Raw genomic sequence first — 17,141 nt, 5'->3', positions numbered from 1 at the left:
ATTACGAGATTTGGACGCTACGTTGTTAGTGCTGGTGGCGATTGTAAAATGACCGCTCTTGGTGAAAATGTACGGGTTTTAATTAAGAAATGGCAAAAAATATTTGCAGAGTAGCATATCATCATCTTGCATTGTTTCCTGATGAATATACACACATAATTATTGTTTTTGTAAATATTTTTTTACAATGACTCATTCTCAGTGGGTATATGATGTGAATATGTAGAACTACAACTTAGTTTATTTAGACAACGAAAAACCACAATACAAATGAGGAAATACAATTGTCATTCATAAATAAAACAATATAAATCAATTCTACAAAATTATAGCTGTTTAAACACAGTTATATATTATGTGTAACTTTTGGCGCTCTGCCATTTAGGCAACCAATTATAAAGATGCGTTTGGTATTCGTCGTGAGTTCTTAGGAATTTAGTAAAGTCCACATAAATGATAGGCGGCACGCTGCCATGACTTACTTCGACGATATAATCATTTATAGAAATCCTGTATTTGCAGCTAAAGCCCGTATTTCTGAAGGAGTACATTCTACAACTTCTTCGGCACGTCCTGATTTCATTTTTACAAATAAAAATTACCGCAAAATTTCCTAGATTTCGAAATTTCATTGTTTCGTTTAAAAAGGCGCAAACTAGAGAAAATGCTTTATGATTCCTCGTTTTTAAGACATTTTGTAGCACTTATTGCTAAAACCATGCATGCGACAAAATGCTTATTATAAAATTTGTATCATAATACCAATAACAACAGTATTCTATTCGAAAATTTTGCGAATATGGAGTGAGTCGTTTTTGATTTAATCAATAAAATAAATTGACTCATTTATTATTTACTTTTTAGACACCTTGTATAAGTAAAATGAATGCATTGATAAACCACAAGCATAAAGTCATAAAAATTATGCCGGTTCTAAGATAGGTCAAACGGGTCGACAAAACATGTATGGGGGTCCTAATAAGATTGTTAAATTGGGCGACAGAAAATGAAGGGGGTGCCAGAACAGGTCAAATTGGCGGACAAATGATGGGGATGCTAAGACAGGTCAAAATGGTATGATGGTAGTCCTAGAAGAGGTCAATCACCTGTCGACAGGAAAAGATGGAGGTCTTAGCATAGGTCAAAAGAGCTCAAACTGTGTTCAAATCCCCATCATATAATTTTTTTTTGCACATTTTAGATATGATTTATTCAGCAAAATTTTGAGATGACGTCATCAGCTTTTTGGGGAGATGGTAAACGAATACATTTTGATTAAATATTTATTGTGATTACTATAACGTTAAACCATTTGCAAGAGCATTCGGTTTTGCAGTTTCAAATTGTAAAATGTTCTGATCTTTCCTAAAAATTTATTTGCCTATGGGAAAAAATCAAGACGGATTCATAAACTACACGTGAAGGAGTATGTAATTTTATTAAATTTTAATTTACTCTGTACAATTTTGAAGTGACTTCATTACATTATTTTTTCGTACTCTTGTGGTCATGCATGAAACGTCGAGAAAACTGTAACTAGCTATTCGTCTGATGGTCACTATTACAATACTTTCTTAGCTTAGGCTATGGAAGTAAAAAGGGGTCGAAAAATTTTAATTTTTATTAAAGATAATAATGAGTAGGAAAGTCAGTTAGCATGGAAGTTCCAAAAAAATCTGTTCTGTTGCAAAAAAAGGATAAAAAAAATTCGAATTCAGCGCATAACTTGAATTGAATAAACAATCAGTAAATGAAAATTCAAGACGATTGTGGACAAATTAGAAGGAAGGAAACACATGAAAAGTTCTACTGCAGTACAATGCTACAGCTCAAAAAAGATAATTGATACTTTAAGACGGTTCAGGACTGCGGGGAAAGTTCTAGCAGGTCACATTAAAAAAATAGGCTTATTCTGTGAATTTTCGAAAATGTCGAAACAATCTCATCAACAAAAATTGAATACAAAATTTTTGGGAAACATTCTAAAAAATGTAAAATCTGAAAGTAACGACAGGAAGTATACACGTCAAGGTTAGACTTGAAGTGGAAGAGAAAAAAAAAACCGGTTGGAGGAGAGTGTCGAGAAAGTTATGATAAAGCATTTTAATAGAAACGGACCTTAGACTGTTCACTGTGTAGAAGAATAACCTTTTATTCTTTTCCCCCTGGAACATTCTGTTGGTGAAGACAGTACGGATGAAACATGAGTTATTGTCAAATTGCTTAGTAACTAGAGAGGAACCTAAAAAAATGTGGAAGAAGTACTTGTAGAGTTCTAGAGGTTTCTGTTTGGGACGTGATCGGTGAAATAGCCATAACATTTCATGTCTACTCAGACTAGTTCTGACTGGTGATTATGAAAGTGACTCAATGTTAATTAGTTGGTGCTAGTTGCTCTACATTGACAAAAATGGGCAAGAAAAAGAATAGGAAAAAAAAGTTTAAGACTACTTCTATATCACTGGTAAACAAAAGTCTCCCAAAAGGAAATGAGTACTGTAAGAAGGTACACAGTTCGCTGTGACTGAGTTGAAACGGGAATCGAATTCGTGACTTGAACATAAAAAAAAACATTTGCAACCGTAAAAAAGAACAAATCAAATGCTATAACCAACATTGCTGGATGTTGGATCTGTTTGATAATTGGATGCATCATTATAACACCTCGTCATATCTACAATTATATTTTACTATCTAAATAATACAATAAAAAGTAGTGATAAAGTCAGAACAACACAAATTCCTGTGCTCTTCATTTAGATAAATTGTCATAAATTCAGTACACCTAATTAAATTTGGTATGTGGATATTTTGTGTAGTGCTATTTATAATTGGAATTATTGTACACCAACCATGGTTCAAACATGTGAGTGCATTAATGAAAGCGAAGTAAACATCAAACAACTGAAAAAACTATTCAAATAACTACGAATAATTAATAGAGAACATAACGTTCGTCTAATTTTACGTTTCTATTGTATTAAATTTAATGAAATATCGATGTACAGTTTTACCTACAATAGTCGTTCATTTGATTTAATAAATATTGAGCCACATGCTAGCCCCAGCTAAAATTCGGGGTTACCTAACATCAAAAGTTTAACGTGTTCTTTGGTTTGGTTCAAGTTTGTAAAAAAACTGCATCACCTACAAATTTAAATAAATCAATTTATCTCTGTGTTATTTGTTATTGAATTAATTTTAATTTGCGGAATTTGAAAACAATCAAGTCGAGTGCACACTGCCATTAATACACAACAGACAAATCTATTTAGTGCAAACTAAATGATTCTAATAAATTATTGTATTTATAAGTTTTCCAGTAAGATTCATACGTGATCAGTTCATGTTGGTGATAAAGTAAATTTTATTTATTTTAAGAACAGTTGAAAGTCAATTTATTTATAAATTACAATGTTAATCTTGGCAAACAAATATTATCAATCGTGTGAAGATCAATTTCAAATGTAATGCTAGCTACAATATGGAATGCTGTATATAGAAGAAACGACAACAAAAATCAAGAAAAAAGAGTCTGGATAGTTTCGTGGGTACTTTATATTTTCTAATTTCAAGCATCGCTCATGCCAGTTTCAACGTAACTAACCGTTCAAGGTTAAGAAAATCATTAAACTTTCATCAAAGGGCCGCGTTCAGAGTGACGCTTCGGGTGTCAGCTTATATCTATTTTGTGATGTCGCATTACCATTTCCTTAAACAGTGTACGCGTTAGTCGATATGTATAAGCACGGGGTAGTAAAGTGGACAAAGCATACAAATGTATTGTTTACGTAACTGGTTACCTTTGTTGCTCTAACTATAATGATTTTATTATCCATTGTATACGAGATTCAACAAAAGTAAATGTTCGATTAATTATTTCTGTCAGTATAAAGTACACGAATTTATATGTATGTGATTGAAACTGCTTCATTTAATGCAGCTTTCCTTGATCACCTGTAATGTCTAATTTCACGTCAGTGTTACTCTACCTGAGATCTATCTTCCCAACTTCACAGTACATTAAACCGAAAGAACTGAGGTGAGTTTGCTGGGTAGTTAGTGATCTAGGTACGGTAGAATAGAAATAAGACTACTAATAATTTTCTTCGTAGGTGTATAATTTTTGCAGTTAATTGGTGAAAAGGGTTTTGTTGATTCTTTTTGTCTTTTTCTTTTCGCGATTTTTTTATAGATGATTAGTCGTTGTTTTGGTAGAAAATGGATTATCAACATGACCTTTAGTTAATTAGCTGAGGTCTTATTTTTCTTATTTTCGCCATTCCAGCGCCATGATATTTTTAAAGTTGCTGTTTTTAACAAATATTTTTGCTTGTTAGTGGGATAACAATAAACGAGAAAAATGCAGCAAAGAAAATATTTTTAATGCAGACCAAGTTAAGAAAATCGTCATAATAAAATGCTGGTACAGGAAGAAAATACTCTGAGTTAGAGTAAATATTATCATCTAGATGTCAAAGACGAGTGAAAGCATAATGATAACAAGCAATAGAGAAATTCATCTGTTTAAGTTACGAGAAAGTCAATATTTAAAACATTGATTATTGTTTCTATAATGTTTACGTGAAACGAGGTACGAAAAATTTCCGAATGCGTTGGTGGTATCTGATATATCTTTCCCCATACCCTACGGAAAACACAAACGTGTTATAGTAACAGCTTGATATTGTTTGATATTTTGCTACCGTTCACGTTATCGTTGCCTTCGGTAATATAATTTTTGATGGATTTGTATATCAAACGGGCACCTGGAAAGTGAGCATCAAGCATCGTATTGTAAAAAGAGCGTTAATTATATTGTTTGTGTGTTTTTTGAAAGAATTCGCATTTTCGGTTTCTTTGTGTTGCGCTGTCGGTACGTAACGCGCGTTTTCAGCTTTGTTTTGAAGTAAATTAAATTTTTAACTCTTTCCATGGCTGAAAAAGCGTTCCCCAAATATAAAGTAAATAATAATTTCCGTGCTCGCCTCATTTAAAATTCTCGGAGCTAACATAAAATTAGGACATATAACAACAAAGGTAGCTCTTGCTGAAAAAAGTGGAAGCAATTATGTCAGTCAGCCTCAGCTGGGTCCTGGTAGTTCATAATTTTAACTAGCGCGTGTCGTCGTTGTCATCCGTTTTATTTCAGCGAGCATATTTCTAGTTTCAGTTTTTGTTTAGTTTACAGCCTGCCTCAAATTAGAGTCGCCGATTTGTGTAGCAGAGCAGCCTAGGGAGTTTATAAGAAATCTGTTCGTGCCTCGCCTCACTTATTATTCATTTTCTTCCGGCTGTACCGTGAACGACGATTTGTAAAAGGGGAGTGCATGTGTGTGGGAACATTTTTCACTGGCAGCCGTTTGCTGAACTGTTCTTGTATCTATTTTTAAATATTTGCAGGTGCCTGCTTTATAGACGCCGACTTTTTAGAAGTTGGATGCTGTAAATATGGCATATAAGCCTAATCATAATATGTATTCAAAAAGATGACCTGCAATTCGACACGTACAAAATTTCAAACCTGATGTAAATTTTCTTGATTACATTGTCATATTTATTTCAGCTGATAAAATTCCAAAAATTTTTACTACATAAGTCTTCTGGTAAATTTGTGAAAATGATAATTATTTGAGATTACATCGTTTCAACACTTTGGTACGCACAAATATATGAAGTTTGATACGTACAAACTAACACTGATTTTAACGTCATTTGGCTAGTCCTTAGTTAATGATAAGAAAATTAGATATGCCGTTTCTAGGGGAAGGCATAAAATAAATCAGCTTATGGATATATTATTTGATCAATATATTTCATGCCGTTCTGTATAAAATTTTCTAAAATATAAATGCTTATTACCGAAGCCCAGGAAATATCTTATTTCAAATCCAATACTGTAAAGATTTACTTAGTAATTTTTTGAGATTACATGATTAATTTTCTGGATGAATAAGCTCATTTTTAACCTCCGGCGCAAAAAGAGGGGTGTTATAACTTCGAAGCCTTTGTCTGTTTGTGGCTCCCTAACGGATGAACCGATTTTAATGCGTTTTTTTTGTTTGAAAACTGCTTTAATCGGGACGGTTCTTAGTTATGTTTGATGATAATCATTACGGTAATTCTATAATCATCATAACACAATTTGGTTCGTGCGAATCTGGAGATGACCCGTCGACCGTCGCAGAGAATCTTAACCAATTATATCTTTGTAAGAGTTCATTTCTTTCCGTTAAGCGTTTTTAAGTTTCTTCACTTGTACTTTCACTTTATGTTTTGTAATATCTAATTCAGTGGGGGTGCCGTATTTCAAGTGACGCTGGGTAAAAACAAATTTTGACGTTATTAATTCTGTGGAGGTGATAAACGGACAAATTTTGGCTTAGAGTTTTCACATTTTCAGGATAATCGTAGAGTCCACTGAAGGTTTTATTTATAAGAGTCGGGACGGTGGTTTTTGAGGTTATTGGTTTAGAAGATAGTTAGCAGGAGATACACACATAGACGAACAGACGGAAACGAGAAATCAGCACTTTCATATTTTAAATCTCTAATGTTTATTAGCAAATGTAAATGTAAGCTGTGATTGAAGCATTAATATTGTCTCAAAAAAATGAATTGTAAAACCTTGGTAGAAACCAACTGTGAATAAGAATGTTTTCCGTTTTACACTCTTCCGTCTGCCTGTCTGTCGTGTGTGTCAATTATTATTAGACAGATAATCTCCGAAATTGTCGAACTCGTTGTCAAATTATATAGTCTTTCTATAAATGTTTATAGAGCCGCAGTAGGTTATGTAAACGTGTCGCCTCTGAGATTTGAACTATACTAAATGCCCAAAGACCACACGCATCTGTATAACTGGTTGCCTAAATGCTTCATATATTTTTGAAAAATAATACTATTTTATTACAATAAAAAGAAACAAATTTATTGCGGTTAAACATCATAGTAAATGTTGAATTCAATGCCCATTGTTCAATTTCATATTGCAACAGCAACTCCTCACTGCTCACGAAATTTTGTCAAAGATGTTTGCGAATTCTGGTCAAGTCGTCTCAAATGATCAACAACTTAGATAGTAAAGGTCTTCCACGAGATTCCTCTTTGTTGACACTGCCAGTTCGAACAAATCTGTTGATTACGTCTTTAATGTGAACCTCTAACGATGTTTCTTGAATTATTAAATCACGCTATTTAGCCAGATATTTTTGCTTAAAAGCGGTTACAGAATACAGAAACTCTTCGTTTACGAAGTCCCAATGCGATAACAAGACATAACAACGGAATAAACGATAAAATCAATAAGGTCGATAATCTCACCTCCAAATTTTATAAAGCAGATTATTTATATTTTATAAAATAACAACATCTTTTTGATTTACACATCCGTCTTGAGTTTTTACTCCAGATCCATTCAGATTCTCGAAAAAAAAAAAAATCAAAATTGTATAATAACGATGGTTAGGTGCGTGCTAATGACGCGAAGATCGTGTTTTCGATTCTCTCATGGACTACTTTTTCTTACACTGTAAATGACATTATTTATTTTTTTTCTAAAAAACTGGATTTGTTTGAATGAATTTCAAGGGCGAGGGAAGTTCTATCTAATAACATGAGATATTTTTTTTTATAATCACACTTATCCAAATCTACTTATAAAGTTAGTTTCTTTTTCAGTGTTTTTTTTAAATGAGTAGCGAAACTGTTAGAAATTCTTATAAAATTATTTCTACTTACAGTTTAAAGGGTAAATATTTCTTTTTAAATACACCAAATATTTTTCTTTTTAAAAGGCGGAAAATGAGAATATTAATTTAATTAAATATAAAATCACAGTTATAATACCAGAGTAGTATTTTTTTTGATACGGGTAGAGAAAAAGTAACATTGTTACTTTTCGAGCGTAAGCCAAGTAGTGTAATAGGGTTTATCAGGCGACTGGCTATTTTCATGTTTTTTCGACATTTCATGACCCCTACAATACGAAAAAAGTGGTCTCCCGTTTCCGCGTGTCTGTTGTCTGTCGTCTGTCGTCTGTCTGACATAGATATGTGTCAACTTTTATTAGACAGACAATTTCTGAAAGTACTGAACCGATTGTTGTCAAATTTTTTGTGTGTAGTGTGAATCGTGTAGATTATAAAACGCTTACAAAAGTTTGGCTAATCATTGCACCAACAATTTATTAATGTCCCCTCAAAACTTTTTTTAGTAGATGTCAATTTAAATTTTATAAAATTTCATACTCCTATACCTGTGGTTTATGAATCCGCATTGATTTTTTTCCTTAGACATCAAACAAATATTTTTTTAATAACCTTTCGACCTATAAGTTCGAATTTCGCACGTTCGAAGGGCTCATGGGAAATTTTTTTTAAAGGTGACTCTTATTATCTATATTTTTTTAATTTGCAGAAGTTATCACTTATCACTAAAAAAATAAATTTTACAATTTTTGAAAAAGCGAGATTTGTTGAGTTGTACTTCAAAGGCTAGAAAAGTTATGTCCGAAGAACCTTACACCAATTTTTTTTTCAAAATGAAGACTGTCGACTGTTTAGTTTTTACTTTGAAAGAATTCGATTATTATTAGCACGTTCAGATTATAATTACCAGAGGTTAAAAGAAAATGAATTTAATTTTGTTAGTTTATACAATATTTTAACTGAGATTGAGTGAATTACACATTTTGCGAGGAATTTAGAGACGTCTGATTGTCGTAGAGTCGTTCAAGTGGTCATGTTAAAAATTTAATCGCAATTAAATAATTGAGCTTCTATAAACCGTGTCTTTCCCAAAAACACTCATAAATTTAAAAAAAGAATTTGGCAAAGTTGTAAGAAAACGCTATGCTTCCAAAATAACCTTAAAATATTTTGCAAGATTTCACATTGTAAAATTTCGTCTTATAAGTTTAATTTTTGCCCGAAATATCTGGATGTCTAGAGTAAAAACTCGCCGCTGATTCATAAATGACAAATGCAGGACGGTCAAATTTTATAAAATTTAAAGAACGCCAAACTTGTAAAATGACGTCACCACTTTTTTGAGGGGGAGGCGTAAAAAATACCATGTTTACGATAACGTTAAAACATTTGCAAGATTTTAGAACATTCGGTTTTGTAAATTGCAAAATGATGTTATATCGATTTTTTTCAAAAATCTGGATCTCTAGGGTAACAAATCAATACGGATTCATAAACCACATGTGCAGAAGTATTTTATGTTATAAAATTTAAATCATATTTAGTGAAGTAAATTTTGTCGAATGGGATATTTAACCAAATTCTGATTAGCGTTTCAAGATTTACACGATAGTTCTAATAACATATAAAATTTGACAACAATTAGTACAGTAGTTTTGAGGATTATCTGCCAAATAAAATTCCGGACAGATGGCAGACACACAGACAAACGGACAGACATACAGAAGGAAGCGGGGACTTATTTTTTCGTTCTCTGGGATCATGAAACATCGTGAAAACGTAAAAGTAGCCAGTTGTCCAATAGATTAGATTACAATACTTTCTTAGTTTATGCTCAGGAAGTAAAGCTCAGTTGGAGTAATTCAGAAGAAAATACAAATAAAAACTACTTCGAGAGTCCATACGTTGGATGCAAAAATCAAAACAAAAAAAATCCACAATACGAACGTGTAAATTTGGTTCTACAGAAAATCGTATTTTTCTGGGGACGAATTTTAAACTCTGATGGATCCTTGATGATCTGAAAATAGGTTATTATAACATACATACCGACATTTTTGATAATACAGACTTCAAAGAAATCTAAAGTTATTTAGACAGAACTTTCCGCGCATCTGATTTCAAACTTCAAATAAATTCAATGTGTTTAAAAAAATGGAGACGAGTATGGTATTGGAACTTATGTGAGTAGAGCTCGAGTTCAACGTTAGGTCCAAATATCGGTTATGCGATATACTTGGAAAATATTGCGCACAAATTTTTGTAAAGTAATTGCACAACTACAGGAGTATCTTATTTTTTAAAATTTAGGTAGTATTTATAATGAAAAATTTTTAGGGGACGTCATTGCATTGTTGATGGGGATAATTAGACAATTTTGGTTAGCGTTTTAAACGATATTTTTAAAATACACACATAATTTGATAACAATGGGAACAGTTATTTCGGAGATTATCTGCGTAAAAAAATCGACACAGAGAAACAACATACGACATCCAGACAGATTTTCAAAATCTGGGGGCATGAAACGTCGATTAAACATGAAATTAGCAATTGGTCCGATTAACCATTTTACAATACTTTCTTAGCTTCCTCTCGTAAAGTAAAAAGCCAAAGTTAAAGCAAAAATTTACCTGTTGATTGTATTAAATATACGGCGTTTAAGAGAATCTTAGTCATATTCAGCCTTAATGAAATGAACATTACTGCCGTAGATGTGGCAGTATTCTAGGTAGTGACAGTTGTCTAGCTATTCACATGTTGAGTCTCTGAAGAGGCAAGTGATAAAAATGTTGTGTTTTCATTTGTTACAACGTTTGCAAACGTCGAGAATGACTTTAACCTACTTTTGTTTAAAGCAGCTGAGAGCTTACTTAGAAGGCTGACGACGACCAGCAGCGTGACAATATTTTTTTAGCGTACGTCTGTCTAAGAAGTCTAGGGGTAATATTTAAATTGAAAATAGAGACACTGAATTGCGTATATCTGATATACCAAATAGACACACAAATTGACATACTCTTTACAAATAAACGGTGAAAATTCGTCGTATGTCGATCAAAGCAATTCAAAATCGACTGCTAACTTAATTTTTAGAGTGGCGGTAAGTAAGAATCGCAACTAGTCTAAATTTTCTTGGAATAACTGAATAACGGACGTGAATCTAAGTGACGAAACAAAGTCAGCGTGGAATCCATAAATAAATCCTTTTGCTCTTATAAAGTCGGCGCCTATGGTTTGTTTTATCCTTGATTTGATTCCAAAATCAAGAATATAGTAACAACCTGAAAGCTAATGAACGCGAACTCTCATAACGTTAATTACAAGCTCTAATCAAATGTTATCAATTTATTGTTTGAGAGAATATTCTATCTACAACTTTACGCAGCTGTCAATTCTCAAGGTTTAATTATAAGTAAATACACCCACGTATAGACTATTTGTTCGTCAATTACTCTAAGTAAATTGTTTTCGGTAAATTTCTTGATGGAGCCAAATATGACCTCAGTCTATTTAGTTTCCGAAAGAACTGACTTTTTCGACTCATCATTATCTGAAAACAAACCAAATTATACAAATGCTTTCACTCAACTGAACTGAAGAAGTTTATTAAGTTATTCGGCGAATCACCAGATTTATCCTCTAACATCGATCTCTTTCGGTTTTTAAGTAATAAAAACAACGTCTTGAAGTTCATTTATCGCGCTTTAAAAATAAGTGTCGTGGTTTATTTTCTCATTTTCACGAGAAACCGTGAATGTAGCGCATAACCTGCATTGTGCATACATATTAATAATATACTTGCTTAATGATACACCGCACGTTATATCGTCATAATTTATATATACTACGTTAATTACTTATTCATTTGATAAAATTTTCATTTTTTTCTTTATTAGCTCCATGCTTTAAAATAATTATGCGCCCGAAATCCATTATCCATTAGCACATAAAGAAAATAATCCACCTCTGCACGCTTGAAATTTTCATATGCACATTAATTCATTCGTTAAAGTGATGTTTTTTTCATAAAAAATGTAAATGTCGGTTAATGTTTCAAGTGTTCGCGCGTAGAAATGACCCATTTGAATGGGACTCACCAACTTCTTAAGGCGAAAAAGCACGCGATGTGGAACTCTTGAACAGGATCTAGCGGAAGAACAATGCATGGAAGTGATTAAGTGAAGAATGTGGTGGATTTTTTGCAGCAACATATTGTGGTAGAATTTTCATCCAAAACTGTGTATCAAAATTTCCAGCTTTGTTATAATTTTAAAAAGAAATATTTGAGTTAGGTTATGTTATGTTTAAACATTCGCGCTTTATAAATTCACATCTGGGTTACAGAACTCGTCATTCTTTACAAACAAAAGACCGTATGTTCGTGTTTGTATTTATGTTTCTAATTAAATTTTACCTTTCCGCATTCAGCCATAGTGTGTATGTTGCTTGTACTGGGTAATATTAATTAGAAAAATATTTTGATAAAATTTAGAAGCTAAACAGAATGCAGACAAATGGTAAAGCATTATTTAATATTCTAAAGTTTAGGTATTAATTAAAATAATGTAAGGTTTAATGTCTCATAATAGAGTTTTATCTCGTTAGATTAAGTCAACTTTAAGTTGTACGAATATTTTTCCCAGATCGTTTAAAAAATAGAGCTCCTTTAATATAAAAGTAAAATGCTAAATGCCTTCCGCGGCAACTGTTTTTTTACACTTTTTTATTACAACAAATATATTTATTTTAATATGTACAATGTAACGCTAATTAAAACGTTATTGTGTGTTCAGTATATTGGTGTTTTACTGGCATTACTTCAAAAAGTGGGTCAAACACAAAATTTTTCTAAATCAGTCTTACCCTCTTACCAAAAGTTTGCAGAAATATTTTGAAGTTTGAGATAAACTGTGACATTTAATAAGTTTTTCAAAAGTTATTCCACAAAAAATTCAAATTATATTATAATATTTTATACCAGTAAAACAGTAACTATATCAAAATCGTGAAACAGTGTCACCGGTTGGATCTTCCTATAGAACTTTTTTTTATTTCATCGTGGTTACATTTTTTAGCTTAATATGGGTTATCAATTATCTTAAAAAAAAATAAAATTTCGCAAGCTATATGAAATTATGTCTTTTCTACATTTTTTCATTGCAATTAGTATGTGTTTCTTTATTTTATAAAGATTATAGAAAAAAATTGGTCGAAGACTATTTCGACAAAACTTCCCTTGCCCCTGTTTCTTTCAAAAATTGCAATTTTTGTTTTCTGATAACTTCTGTACAGTAAAAACCAGTGGCGTAAATCACACTTCCCCAGCTTTTTTGGCTAAAATTTTTCAATAATTTTTTCAATTATTCGATTTTATAATTTTTGTTTTTTCAAATTTTCGTTCCTTCAATTTTTCGATTTGAGAATTTTATATTTTTCATTTTTCCAAATTTTCGGTTTGCAACTTTTTATTTCGGTTTTTATTTTCTTGATTTATACAATTTTTCGAATTTATAATTTTTGTTTATTTAATTTAAATTTTTTCAATTTTTCGTTTCTTCATATTTTCGATTTGCAGTTTTTCATTTCGTTTTTTTATTTTCTTCATTTTTACAATCTTGATTTTTCAGTGTTTCCATTTTGTATGTTTTTTTGTGCTATCAATTTCAACCTTTTCAATTTTACGATTTTAGAGTTTAAATTTTTTTGTTTCTTTAATTTTACGATTTGCATTTTCATTTTTATTTATTTCAGTTTTTCGATTTTCCAACTTTTGAACTTTTCGATTTTAGATTTTGCAACTTTGAGTTTTTAGTTTTCAGTTTTGAAGTTTTCAGATTCTCGCTATATAATTTTTCGTTTCGGTTTTTAATTTTTGTTTTATATTTTCAATTATTCGATTTTTCAATGAATTTATAACTTTTTATGTTTTGAACTTTTCCTTCCTTCATTATTTCGTTTTGAGAATCTCAATTTTTCATTTTTCTTGTTTCTTCAAATTTTAAACCTTTAATTTTTTATTTCTTCAAATTTTCGATTTGCGAATTTTCTATTTTTCATTTTTTCAAATTTTCGGTTTGCAATTTTTTATTTCAGTTTTTATTTTCTTCGTTTATACAATTTTTGATTTTATAATTTTTTATTTATTCAGTTTAAATTTTTTAAATTTTTCGTTTCTTCATATTTTCGATTTACAGTTTTTCATTTTGGTTTTTCATTTTCTGTATTTTTACAATTTTTTGATTTTTCAATGTGTTGATTTTATATTTTTTTTTTGTGTTTTCAACTTCCATTTTTTCAATTTTTCGTTTCTTCAATTTCTCATTTTCAAATATTTCAGTTTTTAGATTTTCCAACTTGAATGTTTCAATTTTTAGATTTAGCAACTTTTGCATTTGCAATTTCACGAACTTTCAATTTTTAATTTTTCAATTTTTCGATTTTTCGATTTTTTGCAATCATGACACAATTTTTCGATTTGCAACTATTCGGTTTTTCAACTTCTAGATTTTTTGATTCATTGTTTTTTCAATTTTGAGAGTTTTTTAGTTTCTCGATTTTTCAGTTTTATGTTTCATCAATTTTTGATTTGCAATTTTTCTGGTTTTCATTTTAAATATATAAAAATCATTTTAATTAAAAGAGCAAATCACTTTTTCAGTTTTACGATTTTACAATTTTTCCATTTTCAGTCATAGAAACCTTTTTAATTATTCGATTTTTCAATTTTTCGATCTTTTATGGTTACAGTTTTTCGACTATACAATTTTGATGATTCTTTAATTTTTCAATTTTCCAATGTTTGGGTTTCCAATATTTCGAGTCGATTCCCTTTTTCTTCTTTCCAATTCTTCGATTCATTAATTTTTTTGGACTTTTAAGTTTTCCGATTTTATAGTATATTTTTCAATTTTTCGTTTGATCAATTCTTCGATTTTCCACTTTTTGATTTAGCAATTTTTTGTTTTTTCACTTCTTTTCGAATATAAAAAATGTAAAAATTGTAAACTTGTAAAACTGAAAAATCAAAAACCAAAAAACGAAAAAGTATGAATTGAAAGATTTATCTAAAAAATTTAAAAATTGGAAATGAACGAAAACATATAAAATGGAAAAAACATTGAAAGAATGAAGGAAAAAATGAAAAAAAAAAAATTGTGATCTAAAATCGAGAAAATGGAAATTAAATAATCGGAAAAATGGAAACTAAACATCAAGAACTTGAAGAATTGAGGAAATGAAAAACTGAAAAATCGAAAAATTAAAAATAGCGACACTGATAAATCGAAAAATGAAAATTTGTGAAAAATTACGAATCGCAAAAATTGAAAAATTGGGAAGTCGGGAAATTGAAAAATTGAAAAAATTAAAGTTGAAAGAACGACAAATCATGAAATCAAAGCATTGGAAAATTGAAACATGTATATAAAAAATTTAAAAATTGGAAATCGAAAAGTTGAAGAATCTATAAAGTGAAAAACCGAAAAACATTAAAAGTTGGGAAATTCAATAATCAAAAAAGTGAAAAACCGAAAAAAAAAACCGAATTATATAGTGTCAAATCGAAATAGTGAAAATTAAAGAAATCAAAAAATCGGATAATTAGAAATCCAAAAATTGCAAAATTGGAAAATCGACTAACTGAAACATCGAAGATTGAAAATTTTAAAAATTCAATAAACGAAAAATTGTAAAATGAAAAGAAACATTGAAAAAATAAAGAAAATGAAAAAACAAAAATTGTAATATAAAATCGAGAAAATGGACATTAAATAATAATCGGTAAAATGAAAACTAAAAATCTAGAACTTGAAGAATTGAGGAAATGAAAAACTGAAAAATAGAAAAGATAAAAATTGAGAAACTGATAATTCGAAAGATGAAAAATTGTGAAAGCGAAAAATTGCAAAACTAAAAATAGCAAATCAAAAAACCGAAAAAATGAAAAATTGAAAAATTTGGAAGTCGAGAAACTGAAAAATAGAAAAAATTAAAGTTGAAACATTGAAAAATAGAAAAATAGAAAAATTAAAAAATATAGAAAAATCGAAAAGTTGCAATATATTAATCGACGATAAATAAATCCAGATTTTTAAAAAAATTAAGGTTCGTGAATTTTGCAAATATAATTTATATATTTATAAGTTAAAATAAAGTGAGTTTTTATATTACAAAATTTTGAGATAACCTCATTAATTTTTTAGGAGGGGATAAATTAGCGAATAAATTTTGATTAACAATTTATTAACCATTTACCATTTACCTTGAGACGCTTGCAAGATTTTAAAATATTCGGTTTTGCAGTTTAAAAGTTAAATTGAAAAATGTTGTTTTGCAACGATTGAATTTTTTTCCAAAAACTCAACACGATTCTTACATCACAAGTGCAGGCGTATCTTATTTTATGAATTAAAAAGTATATATTAGTGTAAATATTAGAGTTGAAGTCATTGTATTTACCATCTAGGTACATGAATACATATAATACAGACAACAATCGGTATAGTAATTTCTGAGATTATGTGTGGAATAGAAATGGATACAGACAAACGGACAGACAAACGGAAACGGGACCACGTTTGTCGTAATTTAGAGGTCATGCGATGTGGAGAAAACATGAAAGTCGTCCGATGAACTCGATTACTATACTCTTTTAGCTTACGCTCTGGAAATAAAAATCTATTATACATGTGGCAGTCGGTTTCAGGGCTCTGCGTGAATCACACCTGGAACTAAAATCGGTTAAATTTCCCCCCTAGGTAATAAATAACTATTACCGTGTTGGTCAAATTGTATTAATGCCTCACGATTTCCCTCTAAAAATCCTAATTCATTAAGTAAAGGTAAAGTATATTTAATTATAGTAATGCATTCCATAATTCATTATTTCCACCGCCCAAAAATACTCCTAGCAATCAGTAGAGAAAACAGCGCCTTAAAATGAATAAGGTGTAGATCTATTTGAATAAAGTTGATTAATTAAAAAATCCGTGAATGTAAGAAGACATTAATCACTTTCGGTTAATGAGCCAGCCCGGCGTTGATGTGGCATTGAAACGTCGTGCCAAGTATGGTGAATAAGTGAAATAAAACCGAGTAGGTCGTAAGAGCTGAAAATTAGGCATTTACATTTCGTTTACCTGCGCGCAGTTTTCGCTAACGACAGGTCTTGGGGGAGTACTCCCTTTATGAAGGAGGTGGAGCAGCCATAGATGTGTAAACTAGAGCGACAATCAACGCGTGCAATTAACGGAATTACGTACCTACGTAACATGAGCGCGTATTATTCCCCGAAAAAAGTTTTTAATAAACAGAGATAGAGTCGACGGACGTGGCTGCTCCTAGTTACGTTGTGGGTTTAACTGCAGCGTCATGGGAATGCAGTCCATTTGAAAATCTATGAAGTGCAACGCGTCGCATCCGCCGCATTGA

The 17,141-nt window shown here is 30.7% G+C and overlaps 1 protein-coding gene across 2 annotated transcripts in view; it reads right to left on the bottom strand.

The window, feature by feature from the left end:
- The window catches only part of LOC135129433 (carbonic anhydrase-related protein 10), a 313,599-nt gene that overhangs the window by 38,514 nt on the left and 257,944 nt on the right, over nt 1-17,141 (bottom strand). The gene's annotated exons all lie outside the window — the stretch shown is intronic.

This window comes from Zophobas morio, unplaced genomic scaffold (genome assembly GCF_036711695.1).
Source record: "Zophobas morio isolate AGI-343-1 ecotype UQ-CSIRO unplaced genomic scaffold, CSIRO_AGI_Zmor_V1 ptg000002l, whole genome shotgun sequence".
Classification (NCBI taxonomy): domain Eukaryota; kingdom Metazoa; phylum Arthropoda; class Insecta; order Coleoptera; family Tenebrionidae; genus Zophobas; species Zophobas morio.
The sequence above is the reverse complement of the archived record's forward strand: the minus strand, read 5'-3'. Positions and strand labels throughout refer to the sequence as shown.